This window comes from Coturnix japonica, chromosome 11 (genome assembly GCF_001577835.2).
Source record: "Coturnix japonica isolate 7356 chromosome 11, Coturnix japonica 2.1, whole genome shotgun sequence".
Classification (NCBI taxonomy): Eukaryota; Metazoa; Chordata; class Aves; order Galliformes; family Phasianidae; genus Coturnix; species Coturnix japonica.
The window spans coordinates 10,056,305-10,080,788 of NC_029526.1; the positions used below are offsets into that span (position 1 = coordinate 10,056,305).

A 24,484-nucleotide genomic window follows, 5' to 3' on the forward strand; every position below is an offset into this window, starting at 1 on the left:
AAGTATATGTTGCAATGCTCTCTCAAAATTTGTATCATTAAGGATATGGCAGTGCTTGTAAAGCCATTCAATTGCATATTCAACGCCTTCCAAGTTAAGACCAATCAACTCTGCATCTACTATAGTGAGAGATCATTTCGTGGCTGTGAAATTGAACCAAAACTACTGTTATGTTGAACTGATCAGAATCATGTTCCTGTATAATCTGTCACTGGTGTAAGGCAGTGTAACTGCTTGCAGTCTCAAACATGCTTCCGAGATGAGGACCTGATCCTTCTAGAAGTTGACTTTTGATGAGATTTTAAAGCAGGCTGAGGAATCAGGAGTTGGAACTGTTCTCCCCTTCAAGCAATCCTTTATAAATCACTTCCTCGACCCTAATAAGGGTCACTTAAATTGTGATGAGAGAATGTAGGCAGGTGTTAATTTTGTATGAGCATGGTTGCTGGTATCTAACTAATGAATTTAAATGCGTGGAAATCTAATGCACCAGATCGATTGGCATCTGAATTTCAGAGATAGCTTTACTGTGGAACGTGGTTGGTTGGTGTTGCTTTTTTTTTTTTCTTTCTTTTAAACTCATTGACATTCTCCTGGGAGCTTAAAAAAATCTTGTCAAGTTAAAAGTTGAGAAGTAAAAGTGACAATGCAGGAAGCCTGATTTCACTGTGCTGGAGTCTTTGCTGATTTAAATATTGAGAGTTTGCTGCCTACTTTGCATTTCTGAGTTGAAAGATTCACTTCCTTTTCCTTCCAGTCTCTTTGAAAGTTCATGCTTTCTATTTCTAACTTTAAAGCTTTCTCATTCTCTTATTTTGCACCTCAAAAATTAAATATGGCTCTCAGCTGATCAGAATGCTGAGAGACAAATTAGACATCATTTTTATAATAAGCTGGACTTCTGCTTTGGGAGCTTTTGGACGAATTGCCTGCCATAATTTCATGGCCAGCTGCTCTAAGTATCTGAGAAGGAAGGTGAAATTTCCATTCAACTGATCAGATTACCAGTTCAAACTATTATTTTCTCTCTTTTCATAGTAGCCTTGTAATGTCTCAGGTTGCACATGCTTCAAATAAGCTTTCAATCAAAAGTATATTTTTGTAAAAGCCTTCTCAGTGGACTTGAAACACACAGGTCTAATATAGTTCATTGTAATGGAACTGCTGAGTCACAACTTGAAGCAGTGATTATCAGGTGGGAAGGTGGGGCCAACCTAGGGCAGCTCAGTGCATGCAGTGCACCTGAGTGACCAGAAGGATTGAAAGCAGGATGCACCCCTTCCTAGCCCTCATTGAAGGGTTGGCAGTGGAGGTGAAGTTATCTTGCTGGAGAGCTCTGCCTACCTGCGGCCTTCTGAAAGTAAGCAGTTGTTTTTTCTTTTTCCCTTTGTTTCTATGCCCACAGCTGTTTTGTTTGAGCAAACCCTCACTTGCTGTAGCCTGGGGCATTGCTACTCTGCTAGCATTTCTGCACTTTCCATTGCATTACAGCTTTCCTTGTAGAGCTTTGTTTTCTGATTCTTAGAAGTTTTCATTATCTTTTTTTACCTGAACTTTTTTTTTTTTCTTTTTTTTTTTTTTTTTTCTTAAATGAATGTTGTCTCTTTAAAAGTCAATTTCTGCCCTATGGACCCGAACTGGAAATACCATTTGGGCACATGTAACACATCAGTAGCAAATATTACTGTACAGTGGAGATGCTGATGCTCAGACTGATGTGCAGCGACACTTCTTTGTGTAATTTGCTCGTGTAGTGGCTGATACAGAAGTGATGGCATACAATGCACTGAACTTATAAACAGTTATGCTGTAGCCATTGTAACATGGTGTCCAAAGCACTTGCTGGTTGCTGTAGTTTGTTTCATTTACATCACAATTACATGAGTCACAATGTAGACTGAGAATATTTGGCATTAGCAGTTTATTGTGGTCTCTTTTAGCCCACTAAGCTTATCAGAATGATATTCTAGTTGTGGATAAACTACCTCTAGTCATCTTGTTTTCCTACTATAAGGTAAATCTTTGTGCTATTCTGAATAACCTTGAAACAAAAATATGGCCATTTAATAGGACGATATCTAGTGTTCTTATTAGGATCTTGCATTCTTTCCTTTCTGGGCAGTGTCAAAAACTTGAAACATCCTGTGTATTTTTTTTATTTAACATGAACTGCTTTATTTTGAAAGAAAGAAGCATCAACCAATTTTCGCAAATTTGCCTCAAGCCTTTTTCCAGTTAGAAAAGTGAATGGGGTAAGGGCTCAATCCGTGTGCTGAATTGAAAGTCGTTTGTACCTCAGAGCTGTGCAGCAGGAGTAACAAAGCTTCCATCAGTAACCTGGAGTAATGGAGGCCTGAAAATCATCTGAGCTGCACAAGCAGGAGGAATGGCCTTGTTTTCTAAAGTTGCTCACTGGGAGAGGCTTAGGCTGTGATTGATGAGATGCCTTAGAACTGCTAACAGTGTCAGTCAAGTGGCATTTTGTTACTGCTGCAGGCGATGGCTAAGGCAGCTCAGGGCTGTACCCATGGAGGCTAGTTCTTGGAAGCATGCTTTCTTCCTGCATAACTCAGCTGTGGTTTTGGTGGTTTTATTTCAGCGCCTTGAAAAAATAAGCTTTCTGCTTCATCCAGTCAGTGCTCATGTTAGTAGGAATGGCATAAAACAGCAGGAGTGAGAGGAGAGACCAGACATCTGGCATTCCCTGGAAAAAGGAAATGTTAAGCTGCCCTCTTAATTTCACTTAGCTGTGAGTCCCTTAAAAAAAAGCCCAGAATGTGACAGAATGAAGTAAAGTAACAGCCTAGACCTGATCAGCTCATCTGCAGAGGGAATTTAATTACACTTTTGTTTTGCTTATGTAATTTCCTTCTTCCTCTCCTCCTGTCAGGTTCTGTTCTCATCAAGGAATGTCTGACAAGGAAAAGATGTGAATAGGATGCAGCTGAAAGCTTTTGAGCCCTTGAGATTTAGGTAGGGAATGCAGAATCTGATCCAAAGCCACCTTGTCTCCTCGCTACCAGGTTTCTCTCCACCTCAAGAGGAGAAGAGAGCCCTGCAGGCACAGAAGGCTCAGCCAGGACTGGGGCAGTGGGATAGGCTTGGCCCTGGTGCCCTGCAGGAAAGGCTTCTCCTGTCTCTGGGGTTCTAAGAGAAAAGTAAGGATGGGGTGCAGGTAACATTTGCTTATTTTTACCAATTCCCTGCAATTCCTCTTTCAGTTCTCACTATTGAAAAAAGTGGCCAAGTTTACTATAGAGTTGTCCATTTTGGCCTCAGCTGAGAGCTGCTCATGCTCTGAGGAAAAATAGATCATCTGAATCTACCCTAATCTTGGTTTGAAGGTTACCAGCAGATCGCGCAAGCTAAATTAACAGTGTGTAATGTAATAACTGTCTTAACTAGCTGTCTTATTATGCTTTACTTTTTCACCATTCCTAAAATAGTGTAGATTTCTATATTCATGCAGTGCTGAAGGCAATGCAGAGGATGTGTTCTTTGGAAATACATTCTACCACTTGCTTATCCTCAAACTCTGTGGCTTTTTCCTCTTGTTTCCAAAAAAACCCATTCTCTGGGTGGGTTGTGTCCAAGCATATCCTTTGTTCCTCACCTGCCAAATCCAAATCACTACCAGGTAGCCCTGATTTCCCTACTGCAGTTGCTCTGCTCACCAGCAAAACTTGATACAGAGCCTCCAACTCTGTTCAATAACTGTCTTTACTCCTCACATCGTCCACACTGATATCCCGTCTCTTCAACCAATCTGTCTTTATTTTGCTGTCTTTCTGGCTTTTCATTGATGCTTCTTTTTGTCAAGAGAATGCTTGTTTCCTTGGTATATTGCTTCCACATCAATTCTTCTGCATTTTCTTTTTGTACTGCCTGTAGCCCAAACTTCTTGTTGGACTTTTCATCCCTTTTCTGATTTGTCTCTTTTCTTTTCCTCTAACCAGTCCCAGTTGCCTCTCTCTACCTCTTGCTTTTTCCTCCTGTCCCTGATTATTTGATGCTTATCTTCACTAATTCTAAGCTTTGTTGTCCTTCATGCTTCCTAGAACTATCTAGAATAAAGAGACCGAAAGAAAGAAAAAAAGGCATGAAAGAACCACTCTTTCCTTGAAGTGTTTTAGCTAAACCATATTGAAGGAAATGTATATTCAGTGGTTGAGAACTTCACCTATGAAGTTAGGTGAAAAACAGGCAGGTTATCATGAAAACTAAAGCTTTTTATTATGTTTTATTTCCTTGCTGTACAGCACAGGGACACTTCTGCTCTTAAGGAAGAAAAGCTTGTAAAAATTTACAGTTAACCTTGGCAACAGTAGGTTGTTCTTCCTCAGGGGCCCTTCTCAGAAATGGCAGAAATGTTGTGGCTGAAACGCTCACAGAAAATGCAGCCCTTTGGCAAATGCCCCAGATGGTTGGGAAGTGACAAACTACCAACCGAGGCTGGGGTTCTACAGCCCCAGCAATAATCGCTGCTTCTGGCTTTGCCTGAAGGACTTTACACAGGGTTAGGATTTGCTTGTGCTCCTATCTGTGCTGTGGTTTAGCTGAGCTGCTTTGCTTTATTTGTGCTTCAGGTCTGCCAGCTAGATATGTTTTTGTATACCATCCAGGCACTATTATTCTTCTGCAGTGTATTTAAATTTGGTAACACCAAGAATCATAAAGGAAATCTGTTGATAGATTTGTTAATCGTTGGTACATAATGGTATCTTCAGCAGAACAGCACCCGGCCAAACTGTTACGTGCTGCCAGTTGGCACTATGGAGATACCTTAAAGTGAGGACAAAAACTGTTTGCAGTGTCTGCTGTATCACATACATTTTCACTGTGCGATGTACATAACAACAATATCCAGCATGAAGAGGCTCTCTGCTGTTTTTGAAGGGCAAACAAAGGGGAAGGAGCCTTGATTAGTGAGCCTTGTTTGTATTACACAGGGATCAAAGGAGATAAAACAGTCTATTGCACTGTTTGTAAAATAAAGATTCCAATTACAGAAGGTGGTGGTGCATCTGTGCCTTCCTGACAGCTGTGAGGAGAATGAAGACAGCAGCGCTCATTGCATTAAGTTATTAATAATTAATTCTTCCTTAGAAATCGGCAAGCTAAGGTGCTACGCATGCTTGTGCAGAAGACTGGTTTGGGATGAGGCAGAATTCTTTGACTGTGCTCCTTTCCCATTTGTTTTAGTTTTCAGAGGAGCTTGAATATGCAGGAGCTTATGGTTCCGTGTGCAGTGATGGGTGCAGAGCTGAGTTGAGTTTGGGGAAGGCTGTAGGCTGCCTTTGCTGGTGTGGGGTTGGCTGCCTTCTGATGGCTGCCCTTATGCTGGTGGCTTCTGCAAAAGACAATGTGCCCTAGCAATGTATGCATGGCTGAAAATGTAACAGAGATTTGGATGGATGCTGCGTGCTGTATGAAGAACAGCTTTTTAATTTTACTACATGGTGCTAGGCCAGCCCAGCGGAACTTGCTTGTCTTTGAGAAATGCTTTTATTAGTTGGCTGTGATATGTTGGCAAATTAGGCCACACCAAATGTGCTTTCAGCCTCCTGCTGTGAGGATGCTTCACAGATTCTTATGCATACCTTAGAGGTGTTTGCACATTATACGGTATTTGCAGTCTATTTGTCCTGGCTTTGATCATGTCCTTGCTGACTGCATTCAAGTTGCATGCCCTTCCCTCTATCAGCATTCATCCTTTTTATAGTATTTTATAACAACTCTGATATGAATTGTCTTACAGTTCTCTAATTAGTATTCCTTCCTTACAGTCCTAAGGCAAATCCAGGGTCTGCTGTACCAGCTGATGGTGTGGCTCACCATACTGTTGGGGTGTGTGTGTGCATGAGCAGTATGCTGTGCACAGTGTGCAGTGCTTATTGAGTCTGGCACTTTATAAAGGGGGGAGAAGTAGTACATTAATGCAATGAAAGGGATAACTGGATGACTTGTGGTGGCCTTATGTTTCAGTCATACAAATGGAATTTGCTTATTCCCTGCAGCGAGATAGAGAATTAGACTTGATGATAAACTGAACACAGGTAGATCTTTAAAAAATAAAGTCTGGGTGGAAAATGTCCAAATGCTTGGCTAGGCCCATTGCCCCTAACAGGGGAGCTGTTTGCTCCCTGATGGCTGGTGCTTGGGGCAGGTGTGACTGCCTGCAGTTCATCATGGCCCCCTGTGCACTGCCAGAGGAGCTGTGGCCTGGATCTGATGGTGCTTGCACTGAACGGCTGTGTGTGCCTGCCAGAGATTTACAATGAGTATAGCAAATAGCTTTCCTCAAGCTGTGCTAGGAGACTGTGTGTGTTTAGACACATGCTGGATAACAGCGCACCATTCCATGTGTGCTTCCAAGATCTGTAAAATATCCCTCAGCTTTCATTTCTTTTCCTGGAGAAGTTACCAGATGCTCTGTTATTGTTTTGTAAAACAAGCTGCATATTACCCATATGTTTTCCCCCTTGTTTTCCAGGAGGCAAGCTAACCATTGGTACTCATTTAAAATATTCATTAAATATTTTAGATAGCCTATGCTCTGCACTTCCAGCCTTCTTGTGGTGCAGAGCACACGCAGCCAGGCTGCTGATGGAGGCCAGGATGGAGCAGCAGCTCCAGACTGACACAAACCAACCATCTGCATATAGCTGCGGGAAAGGATATCGGGGGTGTTAGCTCCTGGGGAGGGGTGGTGAACTGGTTTTGAACCTTTAATTGCTTTTTTTTTTTTTGAAGAGAAGGAGAGAGACCCTCCAAGACTTGTGAAGAAACCTCTCTATGATGAAAATTGGTTAGAGGGAGGCAGGGGACTGTTGGGGCAGACAGCAGCTGAAGTGCATGAGACTTAATGACAGGTCTGTAGTTTGTGTTCTACCCCTTGCTAGAACCTCCTTAATGAGCCTGTAACTCTATGTGCATCCTGTAAAAATAGGACTCCTGAAACAAATGCTCTCTTGTCACTTACGTGGTATGGCTGTTCAGGTGAGCTAAGGGTTACACTGAAATAGAACACGTGACTGGAAGATGCTTAGTTGGAAATTCAGTGCACATTGCAGGAGAGATACTGGTGACAGCCATGGGATGGGCCCTTGTGAGCAGCGCCTTACTTGGGGCGCTCCTTGTGGTGCTTATGCAGCTGCACTGAGTTGGAAGATGTTGATGGATCTGGTTGGTATCTGTTTTGCTTTGCTGAAGTTTCAGGAAGGAGGTACTGTTTCAAAGTTTCTGGTAGGTAGCATAAGAAGCATCCAAATGATGCATCATTCAACACATTTTCCCGTTCATATTCCTTATGAATGTCTACACTATTTCAGCTTGATCTTGTAAATGGATTTTTATTAAACTACCTTGGCCAAAGGGTGCTCTACCATATTTTTTTATGAATCTTTTTGTACCTTTTCATCACCTGCAATATTATGCTAAAAAGTTTGCCCTGCAACTAACAGATGTGCCACCTATTATGGAGGAACTGATTAATGTTACATATTGACATAACCTCAGCAATTAATCTGTCAGGTGGTTGGCACTTAAGTGAGTGGCAAGTGCTGGAGATTATTAATGACATGATTTCTGATGTGATTCTCAACAGATTGGTAATATCAATGGCTTAAGAACTAAATTTTGACTTCTTTGAGATCAGTGTGTTTTAAACATGTGTTCAGATGTTTCCTTATTAATGTGTGCTACCTTGTAAATGGAAGCTCAGTCTGTATGAAGTCACTTGTGCCCTGCTTTCACACAGCCCTCTGCCCTGCTGAAAGGTGTGTGGCAATCCTATAGCTCTGTGGCAACTGCTGGCTTCCTTTAGCAGCAAGTGCTGCCACATGCATCTGTGACCTCTGTCCACTATCTGCCACGATAATACTCTTATTCCAATTTGGACCCATGACACAAATGAGATAAGAATGTGAAAACAAGGACCTGTGCTCTGGCACTGAGTTACTGCAGGAGCTGGAAGCAGAGTGCAGCTCTGAGCACTCAGTCAATGCACTGCCTGCTCTGAGGGGTAATAAAGCATGAGTTAGGATGGAAATTCTGCTGTTGAGTGCTCACACTGAAGGGCTCTGTGCTGGCTTCAATGCTGTGGGGGAGTTCTTGCAACTTAGGGCCATGATTTATGATGGAGATGTTTTATGGTGGTACTGACTCAGCCAGCAGCTGCCCTGCATGGTTCCTCAGTCTGGTTACTTGTGCTGCTGTTGTGCACCACTCCTGTGAGCAGCTATATGTTAACCAGGGCCAGTCAGGACCAAAAAAAGAAGAGACTGTTTGCCATTTAGTGTCTTTTTTGTATGTGTTGAGGACGCTCAGACCTGAGTGGAGCGTCCTTCTGCAGACCTAGGTCAGCCAAATGCCTGAACTTCTGCCTGGGCTCCTTCTATAGGCTATGACTGTGAACTTTAAGTATAAATATAGAGGTCTTTAGTGCCTGTACTGCGCAGGTCTTCAAGGGAGGTTGCACAAATGCCAGGGCAGTGCACATGCAGTACATCTCTACTCTGTATTGCATATAAAAAAGCTATTTAATTACAAGCTGCTAAGAGTTTACAAGCAAGTGAATCTGATTCATGGGCAGCATAACTTGGATAAAAATAATGTCTGTACATCAACAGATGAGCATATAAATAAAAACATTCAAAATAAAATACTTTATTTCATCCTTAATTTGTGGTGGTTTAAGGCAATAACTGTCAAAGACAAATTAATATGCTTTATTAGGAAATCAACATGTTGGAAATGTAGACTAATCTTTTATGCAGGGGAATCTTGCCAGCGTGTAATGACAGTACATAATGTATACTATTGACTTTTTGATGTTTGACACCTTGAATAAACAGTAGCTTTTGAACTTGTGAGTGCAGAAGTCTTGAACCTTCTGAAGTCTTTGCAGCTGAGGGGAAACGTTCGGAAATAGCATCATTAATGGTTGACATCCCACTTTAGCAAAATGCTACCATGATGCTAATCTTGAATATGTAAAAATAATTATTTACATTTCTGCTCATCAATTTGGTCTGTGGACACCTATGAGTACAAGTTAGGAGATACCAGTTCTTCTCAATTATCCACAGCTTGACTATGGTCACAAGGAGCTCAATTTCGCAAAAAAACCCTAATGTCTAATTGTCAGTTAATGCTGTGGTCTTGGTCTTGTATTCTGTTTGTGCTTTTCTGCATCTGGCTGTGCTCCGTACTTTAGAGTCTTACCTTGGATTTGGAAAATATTCAAAAATGCTGCTGCTTGTTATTTCGCATAGTTGAAGTAACTTTCTTAAGTAAAAGTGGAGAAAATTGATTAGAAGAACGAGGCTGTGGTTAAAAGAAATAGTCAAAAGTTCTCTGTTAATCAATGAAGCATTCCACGTAGCAGTAATGTATTCCAATATTTTTTCCCTGTATTTAAAATGGGCTGGCGCCAAGCCAAGGGCATTGAGGCTATGGGGTGCAGTCTGTTTTGCAAACAGTGAGCAGGATTTTAGCTGCACGATACTAATTGGCTTCAAGCTTTTACAAAAAAATAAGAATGGATCTGGAGCTACAGCTATGAGTGAATACTTATTTCTCCTCATGTAATACAGTAAAAGCTAGGTAGAAATATGAATTATTGGCTTGATCTGATTATGAGCCTTCTGCAGAAGGGATAGGTGGGTGATGAAAAACAGAGCAGTCAGCACTCAGCTGACTCTTCCAGAGGGCTTCATTTGCCACCTCTCCTAAGGGGAGATCACTGCACGGTGCAGGGGGGCTTTTAGTGCTTGGGGTTTCATCAACCTGGGCCCGGTAAACTTTGATGGAGTCTGGAGTGTCATCCACAGCAGATCCTAGAAAGCGATCCAAGAATCAAGTCTTAAGACCAGATTGGAGGGCATCTTTTTCATTATTTTTTTTTTTCTGCATACATAAATAAATGTAAGAAGTCTATAACATCTACTGTTTGGATAGTAATCATAGAGTCACAAGGTTGGAAAGGACCTACAAGATCGTCTAATCCAACCATCCACCCATTACCATAGCTACAACGAACCACTCATCCAGACGCTTCTTGATCACTGTCAGGGATGGAGACTCCACCACCTCCCTGGGCAGCCATTCAAGTGCCTGACCACTCTCTGAGAGAAAAAGTTCTTTTTTATGTCTATTCTGAACCTCTTCTTGTACAACTTGTGGCTGTTTCCTGATGTAATGTCTCATTTCCCACCTCCTGTGTGCTCTCATCACTCTTAATTTGACAGATAGAGTCATGTACATTCGCTATCTGAATGCCTAAGTTATATCATACAGCAGCACACCTCTTCTTGTTTGGCAATATGACTTTATTTTGAGGTGAGACAAGTTATCTTGGCTGGTGTTTCAGAGCTGTGCTGGTGCTTACACTGATGGCCGTGTATTTAGTAGCTGTAGCCCCTGTGGTGCTGCTGGTTCTCCTCATTCGAACTTGGGAGGTGCTGAGTTGTTGCCTCCCTGTGCAGGCTGTGCATGTTGCTGCTGTCATGCACACCCAGACCCATGTTTCCCTGGTGAGGATTTGCTTTGTGTGCTGTATGCATAAATGGCAGCGGCGCTGCAGAAGTACCTCCAGTTTCTTGTACAAAGGAGCATAAGCTGCTGCAGGGAAGAAGATAGAAACTGATCTCACAAAAATGCTCCTTTCCCCCTGAGTTCCAGTGGAAGGAAGGAAATGCAGCAGTCTCTTTTTGTGTGGCCAGAATTCTGCAGCGTGCCTTGATCTAGAGTGAGTGTAAGACAGCCATCTGGTCTCTGCCCATCAGCATTCACAATCCTCCCAGCAATCTGCCTTCTTATTTTGCTGTGGAATTAGTGCTGCTTCCAAGACACGGGGGAGTCGAGAGAGACTTGTGAAGAGACCATTTTATTCCTTGTGATACCATTTATTAGGGAGATAATTAAAAATTCACCATAAATGTGCTTTTAATTAATACATCAAGACGAGAATGTAAAGCCCTTAAGGTGAAAGAAGAAACTTCACCCTTAAATATAAAATGTAACTTAGTTGCTTTAAAGTGGACCTTTGAGAATGGCAATTTTACTTATCTCAGCTTTTTAGGAAGTTGAAATCTTTGTAATAGGCAGATAACAATTTCAGTTGCTTTTTGGTATGCAAGGAAATAAGGCACGTATTGAAGCAGAATACTGGTATTTTCATAGCTGGGAAATTATCTGTTTTACACTCTTGGTAGATAAATTATCAGAATAATTGTAGAGGAAATTCAGACTTAATGTATAATATAAAACAGTGAAAAGAACTGTTAAGGGGAATACTTTTCAGACTTTATTTTCTGGAGGCTGAAGGAAAAAATGAAAGTACTTTAATAGGTGCCTTCCATATAACAGGGCACATTATTTGGAAAATACAATAGAGTTATAAATTAATTCTGTGGCTTATTTCTCTCGAGATCTCACTTAGTATCTCAGCATTTAATGTGTGCCTTCTTAGATTGTTTGATCTGCTCTTTGGGTTTGCTTGAAAACGTATTGACGTGAAGCCTCCCTTATAAATATTCACAGGAAACTGCTAGGGAAAACATGAACAAAACACGATTCCTTTTCTTCCCCTTGGAACAGAGAGCAAAACTTTCTGCCCATTGTTGTGGATGCCAGGGAGGAAGCCCAGAGAGTGGTTCCTCATCCACCTCCAGGGGAGTGACTGGACTCAGGTCTGATCCTGCTGTCACCAGTGGACTCAAGCAAGTCCCTCCTAAACAAAAAAAACCCAAAACTGACAGTAAATTCATGCTTTTATTGGACTGCGGTCAGTTTGGTATTTCCCTTAAAATCTGCAGTAAAATTGTACTTTATTTTTTTAACTTAGATCAAAAGTAATTTGAATGTGAATAGAAAATGGCTCCTTGGTCTTTTGTTCTGGTTGCAGCTGGTAGCACATGGGAGAAATAAGATATTCTAGGAATGCAAGGTAATGTAAGATATTAGGCAAAGTTAGTTCATGCAAGTGGACATCTGAGCTCTGTGTGTCCTGAGGCCACCATGATGCCATGGATGTTTGTGGTATAAAAAATTTATGAGACAACTTTTTGGAAATATCTAAAAAGAGTTAAAAAAAATAAATCTAATTGCATGAGGAGAAAGGGTACAAGGATGTAGAAAAAAGTCATGCAGTGTGCTAGAGAAAACACTATGATATTCATTATGTAAGGTTGGGGCTGAGTCCTGTCCTTGCCATGCAGGCCCACTGCAGGCTGTGTGGGGCCATGTTCAGCAACAGGTCTGCCTCTTCCTTCCCTACTCGTGATCTAGGATGTGGTCTTGGGAATGGTGAGCCTGGCCCATACTGACTCTGCAGCCCAGAATGTGAAAGAATTACCTGGGAGCTTGGTTTGTTTGTTTTCCTGAAGTTGTGAAGAGAAGAATATGCAGACTTCTGCAGCCCTTGTTTTTCAAGTCAGGAAAGAGCTGAGCTGTGTGCTGTTAGCAGGAAGGAGTGTGTGCTGATCAAATGGCCTTCTTTAAACTAATTGACAGATCTTAAGGCAAACAAACCCAACAACCGAGCAGCAACAAGTTCCACAAAACTGTTTTGATAGGAAGCAGAGCAATGTGAAATTGGGGATCAAATGTTACCTGGCGTATTTATTGTATACAAAGGGAAACAACTGCATTGAATATATATTGTTTTTTTTTTCTGGGTTTTATCAGCAGTATTTGCTGACTGTGTAACTGCATTTGAAACAAATGGGGACAGTTATGATTCCGGGAGCAAACAGAGAAGGAAGCAAAGAAGTGAAGGTCCTTTCTGACTTGTGTGTGGCTTTGCTTGGTGCTTTAGGACCATTTTCATTTTTTTAAACCAAATAGCAGATGTAGATCTACACAGGTTTCATCACCGAGTAAACGTACTTGTTTGCAGTGCTATTCATAAAATAATAGAACTTATTTTTAAAATTTATTTAACAGGTTTTTCTCATTTAGGTTGATATACAGTTGTTTTGTTTTTTTTTTTAAACCATTGGAATGTTAGTAAAAAGAATGTACTTATTTTCTTCATAGAGTAACTGATAGAGGGCTGCATAGAATTGTCTGGTTCAAATATTCGCCTCCCCCTCACCCTTGTTTCAGCACATTTGTCTTCATTCCTGCTAAAAATTCTTTCTTGGTTTGAATGATGTCAGGTCTTAAAGACTGAACTTGAGTTTAATATTTCAGCATCAGTACTGAAAAATTAAACCGAAGAGTGTTGTAAAGCTGTCGTGCATTGCAGACTTGCCGTAGGGGGAAGTGTTATTCAGCTGAAGCATTGAAAATATCCTCTTTTTCTGCAGGCTGACATGGGCCTGGCCATGAATTCTTGGTTAGCCCAGTGTGTTTGTGTGTGTGTTTTTAATAGAACTTGGCTCTGAGCATAAGGTGATGCATGCTTCCCTCTTTAGATTAACATTTGGCAACATTTGGGGTGGGTCAGCTTGTGATCTCGTTCTGTTGCCTACAGCCTTCGAGGTGTGTTTTGTTTATGCTTGTGTCTGAATGTTTAGCCTTCAGAAGTCTCATCTTCTGTTCTCTATGTTACGTAGTTCTGGTAATTATAATAATAGAAGTGTATATATCAGAAAAAATTCATTTCTTCCTCAGTTCTGATGTAAAGCTTACTCTCAAGTGACACTGGTAATCTATCTGCAAATCACTGCTGGTGTTGGTAACAAAAGGGGAGGTGCTCTGTGTACTGTTTATGACCGCCTGCATTCCAGGGAGCAGTGTTATACATAATTCAATCTAACACTGCTCAAAATATGCTCAGATTCCATCGCAGTGTTATCCTTGGGGCCTCAAATAATTGTCCCGGCTTGCTTTGTAGTGCCAAAATAATAATTCACTCTTTCATAGATTTGAAAGTGTTTTGTAAACAGAGCCAGTGAGTGTTTTCCTGTGTTACTGGTGATGAGATGGAAATAAAAACACATTAGACTTACCTGGTGCTTAGTGCCATAACATCCTGTTGTCTCGGCCATACTAGAGAGGTTGTAAATTTTTAGTATTAAAATTAAGGAATCTCTAGAGACACTAGAAAAGCCATCCTTTGCTGTAGATGAAATTAAGAAAGGGCGGATGCTCCAGTGTCTGCAGTGAATGCTAGATAATGAAACACGTTCCGTGGGGTTCTTAAAAATGCTTTTGACTCAGATTTTTGAAGCTGAGACCTTATAGCTTATCCTTATTAAATACATTGGTATAGCTGATGTATTGCTTCATGGATCAGAGAAGAATGCTGATGAGTTGAATTCAGTGTTGTAGCTGTCACTGAGGTAGAAAACATTATCTTTTCTAGAAAATATGTTTTGAAGAATCTTGCTTGCCTCTGCTTTTGTGAACATTGCACATACAATAAAAACATGCATTTGGACACTGAGTATAGAATGGGCTTTGCTCCTGAGCTGTCAGGCTCCATTGCTGTTGTTATACAAGGACAGCGCAGCTCTGAGCCTAACTGGCTGGGCCCTCTATGAACTTGCTATCAATGTGAAGCTGCTCTCATTGTCTCTCATGCAGCATTTGCAGAGGTTTGTGTGGCTGTGAGAATGAGCAGTCAGACAAGAACGTGTGATGCAGTGCAACTCTGTGTCTCTTTGATGTAACCCCTGCATTCTGTGCTGAGGGGCAGCTGCCTTGAGATGCTCACTCCAGCGCTGCTGCTCTTGGCAGTGACCTGCTGCCAATAATATCAGAGATGTTTTCTCCCACTTCCAACCCACTGAGAGCAAACTCCAGCTGAATAGGGTCAGAGTACACACTTGTTTCTTATGCAGTATAATTTCCTCCTATACCTAAGAATAGATGTGCTGAGTGCAGAATGCAACACTTGTATTACACATTGTTCCTGACTCATCTCTGGGGTGATTTGTTTAAAGCCAAGTGGGCTGATTACAGTATGGGTCTGTGCGTCAAAATCTCATTGTAGTGTAATCACAGAATGTACTCTGGGATTTTAAAAATGGGACGTGGCACAATCTGATAAGTACAGAAGAATGACTTGTCTATGCAGATTATAACAGCATAAAACACAAGATGAGCTCTACGGGAGGAGAACTCTTTGCAGTGCAGAAGGTAATGTTGGTGACATCTGCAGACTGCTCAGGACCTCTTCCCCTGTGCCATTCAGTAGCTGGTTTGGCAGTGGAGGAAGTATTATCCACAGTGGTTTTTCATAAGGAGAGGTGGTTTGACGTGGTTGCCAGAGGCTGGGGATGTGGTCATTGAAACCGTCGATGAAAATTTGGCTTGTGGGTAAGTTGGCTGAGGTGCTCCAAGGGCTCAGTTGTGGTTGGTGGTGGGGCAGCTCCTCAAGTCTAAAAGGCAGACCCAGGGTCTGAATTGGCAGCCTCTCTCTACTGACCGCCCTGCCTTAAGGCAGGATGTAAGGATTTCTCTCTCTGACAGGTAACTAAACTTATTTCAATATGTACTTTGTATTCTGTGGAAAAAATAATCATCTAATGGGTGGGAAGAGCTGTTGCTGTTAAAAAATACTAAATAATTAACCTTTAGTCCTTAGAAGTTTCAAAATTGCTTTAGTATCTCAAATTTCAACAGAGGGCAGTGTGACATTGCTATATGCATCTCCGGAGCATTTTCTGTTGTGATGATTTATGTGAAGACTCTTCCACTCAGTGTCCTCATTAAGCTTATTACAGGAGTAATAGCATTGCTGAAAGCACAGGGAAGATGTAAAACAGAAGAGATTTTTACAATGGCTAGATGTGATAAAGGCAGGATAAACTGGAGAACATTTTAAGGTAATGGATAGAGTCAATTACAGCAGCATCCCAGGATGCAGGATAGCAAAAAGGGTTCTGCAGAGAGCCACGGGGAGAGGTTATTGTTATGGATCAGCTCCCAGCCAGGGCATATTTCAGCAAGTTTGTTTGGTGTGCAGCCCTCAGCCAGCAGCGTGCAGGCTATAGATCCTCATTACATCAAGCTCTCTGTGCTATCCCATTAGTTGGCTGCCCCAAATGGCTGTGCTCTCTGGAGCAACAAGGAGAACTCTGTCAGGACCAGTTGATGTAAGTGGACCCTCAAAAGGCTGCTGCATGTTCCCTGTCAGCATCACCTGCAACGTGGATTCAGGCTGCTTTCAGAGCTAGTGCCTTACTAATGTCCATAACCAGTGCCTGGGAAGTAGCATTCAGCAGCATGTGCCTGGGAAGGGGCTTCCTGGGTGACTGAGTTCGGTCTCCTGCTATCACAGAAAACCATATCATATAATCCCCTTTAGAAATTTATCACACTTCATTTTAGAGCAGACGCTGCCTTGCTCTAGGGGTGAACCAGCTTAGAGGGCTCTAAAATACAGAAGCCCATCCTCCTTTGGTGATCACCCACTGCGTGCTTTGCTTAGCAGAGCCCAGGTGAGGAGGCCCTGCCCCAAAGTACCTCACAGGGAGAGTAACTGTTTCAGCTGTTGCATGAAACAAAACCAAACAATAAATCTTCTACTGGGATTTTTCTTTTGCATAAGAAAAATAATAAGTATTTGTGTACACCCTGTAGGAACGCCATGTTTTATACTCTGCCTGCTAGCTCTACAGCAGCAGTTAATTAACAAACAATTCCCAGAGCTATGTTGACATTAATCATTGTTGCTGGTGCACAAACAAAGATGTTCTGGCATTGAAAAGGTGCTTTAGTAGTTGAAGTTCTTGCTGTTGCTAAATAAAGCAGCAGCATTAATTTAAGCCCAGTTTAAAACTTAAAGAAAGAATTGATGCTTTTAAATGGAAACGAGCAAAGCATCATGGAGAAAGGGGCCTGCAAGAAAGAGAACTGTGAGCGTAAAGTAAGAATATACAGCAAACAGACTATTAATGTAAGGCACAGCCATGCTGAGTTGTGTTGCAGTACCGCTCCTTTGGCAGTGGGATCATCCATGAGGTTGGTGAAACTGGTGGGTCCTCAGAACAGGGGAAAAAACTCGTGTCCTTTTCTGCCCATCTGCTCTTTGCAGTGCAGAAATGTTTTGAGTTCTTGAACATCTTGTTGGTTAAAGTGGCAGCAAAGACCTGTGGACCAAAAGCTGGCTTATTGTCGTCTTGCTTTCCATGTCCTGTGATTTCTGTTTGAGTACACTTATAGCATCTAATGCAATTGCAGTATGACAGGGTGGAGAAAATAAAACATTAAGCATAAAAATAAGCTATGTTCTTATCATCTTTTAAACTGCCTGTTCGTGGGGTATGTGTGTCATTGTGAAGCCCTGCAAAAGAGTTGGGAAAGCTCTTTTGACCACTTCAGCAGGCACAGGCTTGTAAAGCAGAGCTGGAGCTGAAATAGGGAAATCAGATCACGGGGCTGGGAAAATGTGTTAATAGGAAAAAACTATTTGAAGAGACTATTTTATGATAGTTGAAAGTGAAGATGAGTGTTTAACTGCTTTTATTCAAAATTAAACCTATATTTACCCTACAAAATGGCTGAAATGGTTTTTAAGGAAAATAGTCTGTACAGCTTGGATCCAGCTTTCTACTATTGAAGCTCACTGCACAGTAGAATGATGTATGCGCTTACATTAGTTCTGCTCACTAACGGCCTTCTCCCTGGCAGCTGGTCTGTACATTTACGAGTAACCCAGAAATCACAGTAATTATAGATGTGAATGCCCATACATTTTCCCCTTCTGAATTACAGCAGTGCATAGCTGCTTCATAAGGGTATGTCTTCAAAATGGCCCAGTAATATTTGGTTGATTAATCCTTGCGCTGCTCACTGTGCTATAGAAGAACGAAGCTTCTGCTTCCTTTTACAGTCCTTGTTTTGTAATCCCACAGCATCCTGGGTAAGTGCTTGCTCTTTAGATAGAGGAAGAAGGCTTTTGTTCTGCAGATCCCTGATTTCAAGTTGTTCTGATCATATTTACATGTAGATAACCCAAGACCGCATTACTGCTCATGTTCAGGCTTCTGGAAGGATCCCCAGATCCTGGCTGTAGCTGAAAATCTGCTTTGTGACCTATGTGAGGAAAGATAACGGACTGCAGCAGGCAGTGGTATTCATGTTTTAGACTTCCCTGCTGTTTCTCAGCGTGGGTGCAAAGCAGCAAAGTTTACCCAACATGCCTAAACTGCATTTGTGGATGTTTTGCTGCTTGTGCTGCACTCCATAAAAGCAGGTTGTTTCCCTGCCGGCTGTGCCGGCAGCTCAGGAGAGGGCAGTGCAGCTCTAGGGCTGTGGCTGCTCAGAGGCAGTGCAAGGCTGTGCCTTCTCTCCTCCATCCATCACCAGCCTCACGACAATGTCAAACTGTAGCATTTCATAAATGTGAAAATACAGTTTAACAATCTGATTTCACCCCAACTCCAAACTGCTTGCAGACATTTTTAGTTGACAAAATGCCCATTGAATCAAAATTCACTTTGCAGTTTGATTTCATAATGTTTTCCCCTCCAGCTGAGGGGCAGGGGTCCTCATGCCATAAGCAGCCTTCTAAACAGTTGTGTTGAATGGCAGGTGAATTGTATCATGGTGTTGTGCTATGCGATGATGCTGCAATTTATAATACCTGCATACCTGATGCTCTGCATTGATATTATAATGTTATGTTGTGGGCATATGCAGTTCCTGTGCTTCATGCAGTAGCTGACAGTATGAACATAGTGCCTTCTGAAGGTATTATAAAAGCAGTGTCTAGTTGCATGTTGAGTAGAAGGAGGACAAGCTATTATTAAATTATTGTGGTGGAGAACACTTCTTTTCACCCTTAGGCTAATATTAAGGTATTCTCAAGGTCAATTGTAAGAGAATATAGAGAAAGACAAGAAGCATAGGTGCTGTCAGTTGTATTTTCTGTTTCCGTTTAACAGTATCCTTACATTTAGAATTATTTATAGCCATGATGTATTGCTGTCTGACCATGATTCCTCTAGTTCCTCCAGCCAGTTACTCTGTTTAAAATGAAGCCACAAGTTCTTCTTTGACTCACTTCCTTCTTGTATATATTGGACAACAGGAAATACCCCAACTTTAGCTGGCTTCCAATTGCCATCACTGTTTTTCTGCTATGTGTAGGTGTGATCTTTTCAGTCTCTGCTGAATCCTATAGTTGGAGGCTGTGATTACAGCTGTTGGGCTGTTTGTCATACAGTGACTTCCAAAGATGTTTTCTTTAAACAACAACAACAACAACAAACAAACAAACAAACCTGAACTGGTGTTCTAAGTAAACATGTAGTAACAAAAGAATTTGTGCTTTAAAGGCAGAATTGCACCTCTTGTTGAGGATGAGAGCAGCTGGGAGCTTCATTACCAGTGGCTCATGGGATACTGGGAGCCAAGGCAGCGGAGCTCATCTCCAAGCATCACTGACAGCAAAGTTACTTTTAAACATTCTCATGTTAAATGTTGCTTTTATGTGTTGAGGTCGTCTTTGCTGCTGGTGGAGAGTATAGAAAAATAAAATGCTGGAAAATTCCAGTGAGCCTTTTAAAAAGCGAGGAGTTTATTTTTATCTATTTCAGAGTACCTAAACAAGGGGTAAGCCAGATGTTCTCCTATTCACTGATCACAACAGCATCACATTTCAGGTGTCCTTGAGTAAGTCAGTTAACCATCTTTTGCCTCAGTTTCCCATTTGTGAAGTGTTTGGAGATAAGAATACTTGTCTCTTCCCATGGGTTGCAGGGCACAATGTACAGCAATTAGCTAATGTCAGCACTGCTGGAGTCAAGCGCAACCTGACAGTTAAGTTTTAGCTGTTGGAAAGATTACAAACCTTCCAGTGAACGAAGGGGAATTTTGGTCAAATCTGAGTCAAAGTAAATGTGTCATTCTTTACATTTTTTTTCCTGAATAATTCTTTCTTAAAAAAATCATTTATTTATTTATTTTTATTTTCTGCTGTAGAGCTGAAATGTTTCACAGTCATTTTGGATGTGAAATTCTAGTCAAGCTGACTCCCTGACTGGGCACCTATTGCAGTTATGTGGAGCAATGCAGGAGGCTGATGTTATACCAGCACTTTGTCTTTTTCCTTACACAGCAGAGCACTCTATCATATGCTGAGCTTGAGGTGCAAACTGGAGCTGTATCCATTTGAAGTGAAGCATGTCTCCATATGCTTTCTTGAAAATAAATGGATTTTAGCTAAGTAGTGAACACATATTTAATTGGGACTTGTTATTAAGTTCCTCTTTATTTGCATAAAAATGTTATCAGAATGTATCACTATGATGCATTTTCCTGTCTCAGTGTTCACCTCTAAACAGATGATGCTTTGTTGCAGAAGCTTTTTCCTATGCTCTGTTCTATGGAGCTCCATCCCTACTCACATTTCCATGCCAAACAGCTCAGTAGGAACCAGTCAGGGAATCTGACAAATGCTGGGAATGATTCTATCTTCCTTCCCTGCCAGTGGAGCACTCATTCTGTGTTCAGGATGTCAAATGATGTGTGCAGGCAATAAGCTGCCTCACTAGCATTGGTAGGGGGGATGGAAAAATGAATAGTGCCTGATTTCTGTCTTTATAGTTAAAGCAGGTGAGTAGATGTCTCAACTGCTTTTTTACAAAGCTTGTTAGAATTTTCTAATAATAATAATAATAAATAATAATAATAAAAAAACAACAACAAACTTCTGCCTTATTTACAAGCCTTTCTCCGTTCATTTCCTAGCCTAATTTTAAAGCAACAGACATGTCTTTCTGTAGTGAATGGTTATCACAGGTACACTTATCTCACCTCTCTTATTCTAGGGCAGTTTAGTATGGAAGACTTATAAAATGAATGCTATCAGGAAGAATACTTTTTGCTATTCAAAGCCTGATTTTACAACACCATGTTCGTGTAGGTTCAGCTCTACTGACCTCCCTAGGGCTGTTCAGTTTTTATGCTGGTTGAAGCAGAGCAGAAGGTAGTCCTCTCTTTATATGTTCTTAGCATACATTTCCATTTTCTTGTAGCTCTTGTTTATGTATTTGTCTGAACTATTTACCCCTTGCCTCCTCCCCTTGCAGAAGGCTGTCTCTTCCAATGGGAATCCTTTGTCTAAAGCAAAGGCTCACCATTGCCCTTAATGCCACAATTGAGGAGAAAAAAAAAAACAACCGCAGATTCAGAAACATTTTTTATTGAATCCCTTTGACCTCGTGCACCTTTTTAGCAGTTGGTCATTACAGTGTATGCAGACAAAACTTGCTGCATTAACACTCATAAGGCTTAAGTTCTCTGTTGGGATCTTTGGGAAATACTCAGCTCTTTTAGTGTTTTCCCACATGTTTGGATATATCTCTAGAATCAGCATGGCAATCACGTAATATTACACTGTAGGAATGAAGGACATCATAATTCTAGCAAGATGTTTTCAATAAGCCTGGTCTCTAAAAGAGGTACAAACCATCATTATGGTGAATAACAGAAAGGATGGTAGTCAAAAATATTGGATTTGAAGGTGCACATCTCTGCAGGGACTACCAGAAGGAAATACCAGTTGTTTGGCAGTTACACAAATCTATTCCGTATTTCTTTTGGTTAATAATGCAGAGGGAATTGGAGAAGAGGAAGCTGTTGTTCATAAGGCAGCTGGGAAGTTCAGGCTTTCTGTCTTGGCAGTGTTAGTGCTGTTCAGGTCTTCCTCATTCAAGTGCAAGTCATTTTATAAAACAAAACTCCTCTTTTATGGCTTATTATCAATGTTCTTCCCAGGAAGTATTTTATTTTCTTATATTAATATATTTATTTTCCGATTTCTTTTTCTCACTAGACAGATATATGGGGACTGTTCCTAAATGTTATAATGTTCCCTTCTCCTTTTATTACAATTTCTAAAGATAATGTTTCTGTAGTATAGTTTTAGCTTAATTTTATGTGAAGCATAGCAGGATAGCAAAAAGACTAAGGTATCACTTCAGATCTTCCCATTTCTGGCTTGGATTATAGGCCTAAAAGCTGGAAAAGAGATTGTGACACTGTCTTTGCATAACGTGATGGGTAAGGGAGTGGGTTTGGAGGAGTGATCAAGTCTGTCTCTCTTCCTCGTCAGCCATGACTGCTTGTGAGAACTGCATCTCCTCTAAGGGGCAGTGTAAGTGAATCCTGAGTTTCTCTTTGGATTGGAAAATGTATTTTTCTACAGGGTCCCTCATGGGACAGCATGCTTGCACGTTGTCCATGTAACTGGATTGATTAAACACTTTAGTCTTATGCAATTAATAGTGTTCCTATAAGACTAAAGCAATCTAAAAATGCTTATAGTTCATTCATTTTCTTGCTCTCATTCTATCTGTCATCTGGTAAGCTAGACTGGGGAGCTTTTCCATGTACTTGTTTTGATCAGCTATCTGGAAGAAGCCTGTATGTAGTATTGATGTAGAAGTGATATAGTAAGTTGCATAAAGTTTCCCCTATTGCATCTTAGGAAGAAAATAAATATTCTGAAGAGTGGAGGTTATGAGTCCCAGTGAAAAACAACACTTTAGCCTAACTGCGCATACAGGCTGGTAAATATACTATGTTCTGTCAAGGAAGGAGAACTATAAATGCATATTAGCTGAATCTGTGCCAAACAGCATGACTGCACTTGAGTTGTCTCAGTGATAAGGGAAGTACTACTTCATGTCAACATAAATTTTTAGATTATTGTCATGGTGGGAAAAAAAAGAAATTGTTTTAAACCTACTGCTAGGTTGTATATCAGGAATACAAAATGCTGATTGGATAAATTTCAAGCCCAGGACAATTTAGAAAGATGAAGTGTTCTAGATGTCTTGTAGTATCTCTGGCAGTTATGTGCGTCTTGTTTCTCAGGGAGCTTTATTTAAGTTTATGTTCATTTCTAGAAATGAGAAAGGGAAAGGTGTTATGTGAAATTCAACCTGCCAGAGGGATGCTAACAGGATTGCCAGGGCAATTCAACTTCATTATTTTCTACTGAGACAAGTACAGAACAGAGAATTCGGAAAGTTGGTTTATTGTTTCATTTACACGGAGGACAAGTGATTGTGGATGCACATGGGGGAGGCTTGCCTGTCTGACAGCAAAGCAAACAAACAAGTGCCTAGGCAGAGCAGCTGAACATTAGGTAAGGTGAGCCTCAGGCTTACATCTGGCCTTTAGCAGCAAACCCTGAAGATAATCTCAGAGCTGTCCTTAGTTTAATTTGGGGCGAAATACTAGGGAAGGGCTTAGGCAGGGCTTGTAATTGCTCAGACCATTAAGGTTGCAGATAGCTCTGCTGACTGGAGTTATTCTCCTATATGACAGTATCTAGGAATTATAGTCTGGGGTGTGATAGCCTTTCATTAACATCAGCACCCAGGATAATGATACAAGTAGAACTATTGTACTTTATTATGTTCTTGCTGTCATTTAATTACTTGATAATAGCTTTTCACAACAATAGAGGCCCATGGAAAGTTGACTAGCGTAATCCCAACTGGTGTATTAACTGTACTAAAGTTGCCATTAGCCAAGTGGGTTGTTTGGGGAGGTCATTCAGAACAGATGGCTATTATTTAGGGAAAATAGCTGCAGAGCTGCATCTCATGAGAGAAGCTGAAGTTCCCGTATTTAATATGAGCTATATGAAAATGCACAAAAAGGTTCCCAGGCTTGGACACACAAAGGAAGCGCTGTGCTGTTAAAATGCAGTACAGCCAGTGTGAGCAGTCGGTGCTGAGAGGTGAAACGTGGTTCTTGTTTTCTTCTTAACGTGGCCATATATTGTCTTCTTCTAATGACCTTAACCAGCAGCTCTCTACTTTTGTTTCATTTCACAAGTTGGTTTTGCATGTGTATAAACAAACTGCACAGAGTGTAGGCGGACTACTACTTTTGAATAATGATATTAATTGATATTAATAATACATAATCCTTACATGCAAATGTGTGCTTACATATGCAAACATGGGGGTTCAAACATGGTGATGCAAATGTTGGAACATTGGTGTTTGTTAACTTTTGATGTTGAGGATGTCTAGTGGGATTTTCTTGTTATGAAAGAGCTCATGTCTCATTTGATCACTCTGGGATGCAGTTTTAAGAAAATTAATTAGTTGTAGCGGAGTGGACTAGGAATTTTATTTTCATGAGCATTGGACAAGCTGTTTTGTAATTTAGTTGTAATTTCTAGTGTGAAGATGGGTACACAGGAGGACAAGTGTAACCATCATTTTGTTACTGGGAGGTGAGGCAGGGAAAAAATAAGGATGTTTTCCGGAGAGACATCTCATACAAATTGAAGCTGTAGCTGCCAGTCTCATTTCTGTTCCATTTGCAACTCCCAACTTCCACTTAGAAATTTAGATGAATAAAAGCAAGTCAAAGTCCTGCAAAAGACTGTATTGAGCTATAAATTAATTTCTGAAGAGCTCATTGCCTCCTACTCACGCATATTGGAAATAAACACAATCCCAGCTTCCTAAATCATTTTACAATACCCCTGTTATAGGCCCTATAACCTCTCAGAGAAGGGATGTAGTCTTTCAGATTGCTGCTCACTGGAGGCTGCCTG

General features: G+C 41.0%; 1 long non-coding RNA gene across 1 annotated transcript in view; it reads left to right on the forward strand.

Moving 5' to 3' along the window:
* The first annotated feature begins 1,292 nt into the window (after positions 1-1,292).
* LOC107319230 overlaps positions 1,293-24,484 on the forward strand; it is a 125,216-nt gene continuing 102,024 nt past the window's right edge. The window contains exon 1 of the long non-coding RNA XR_001557694.2: positions 1,293-1,360. This is a non-coding gene — a long non-coding RNA (uncharacterized LOC107319230). The remainder of the gene's footprint in view (positions 1,361-24,484) is intronic.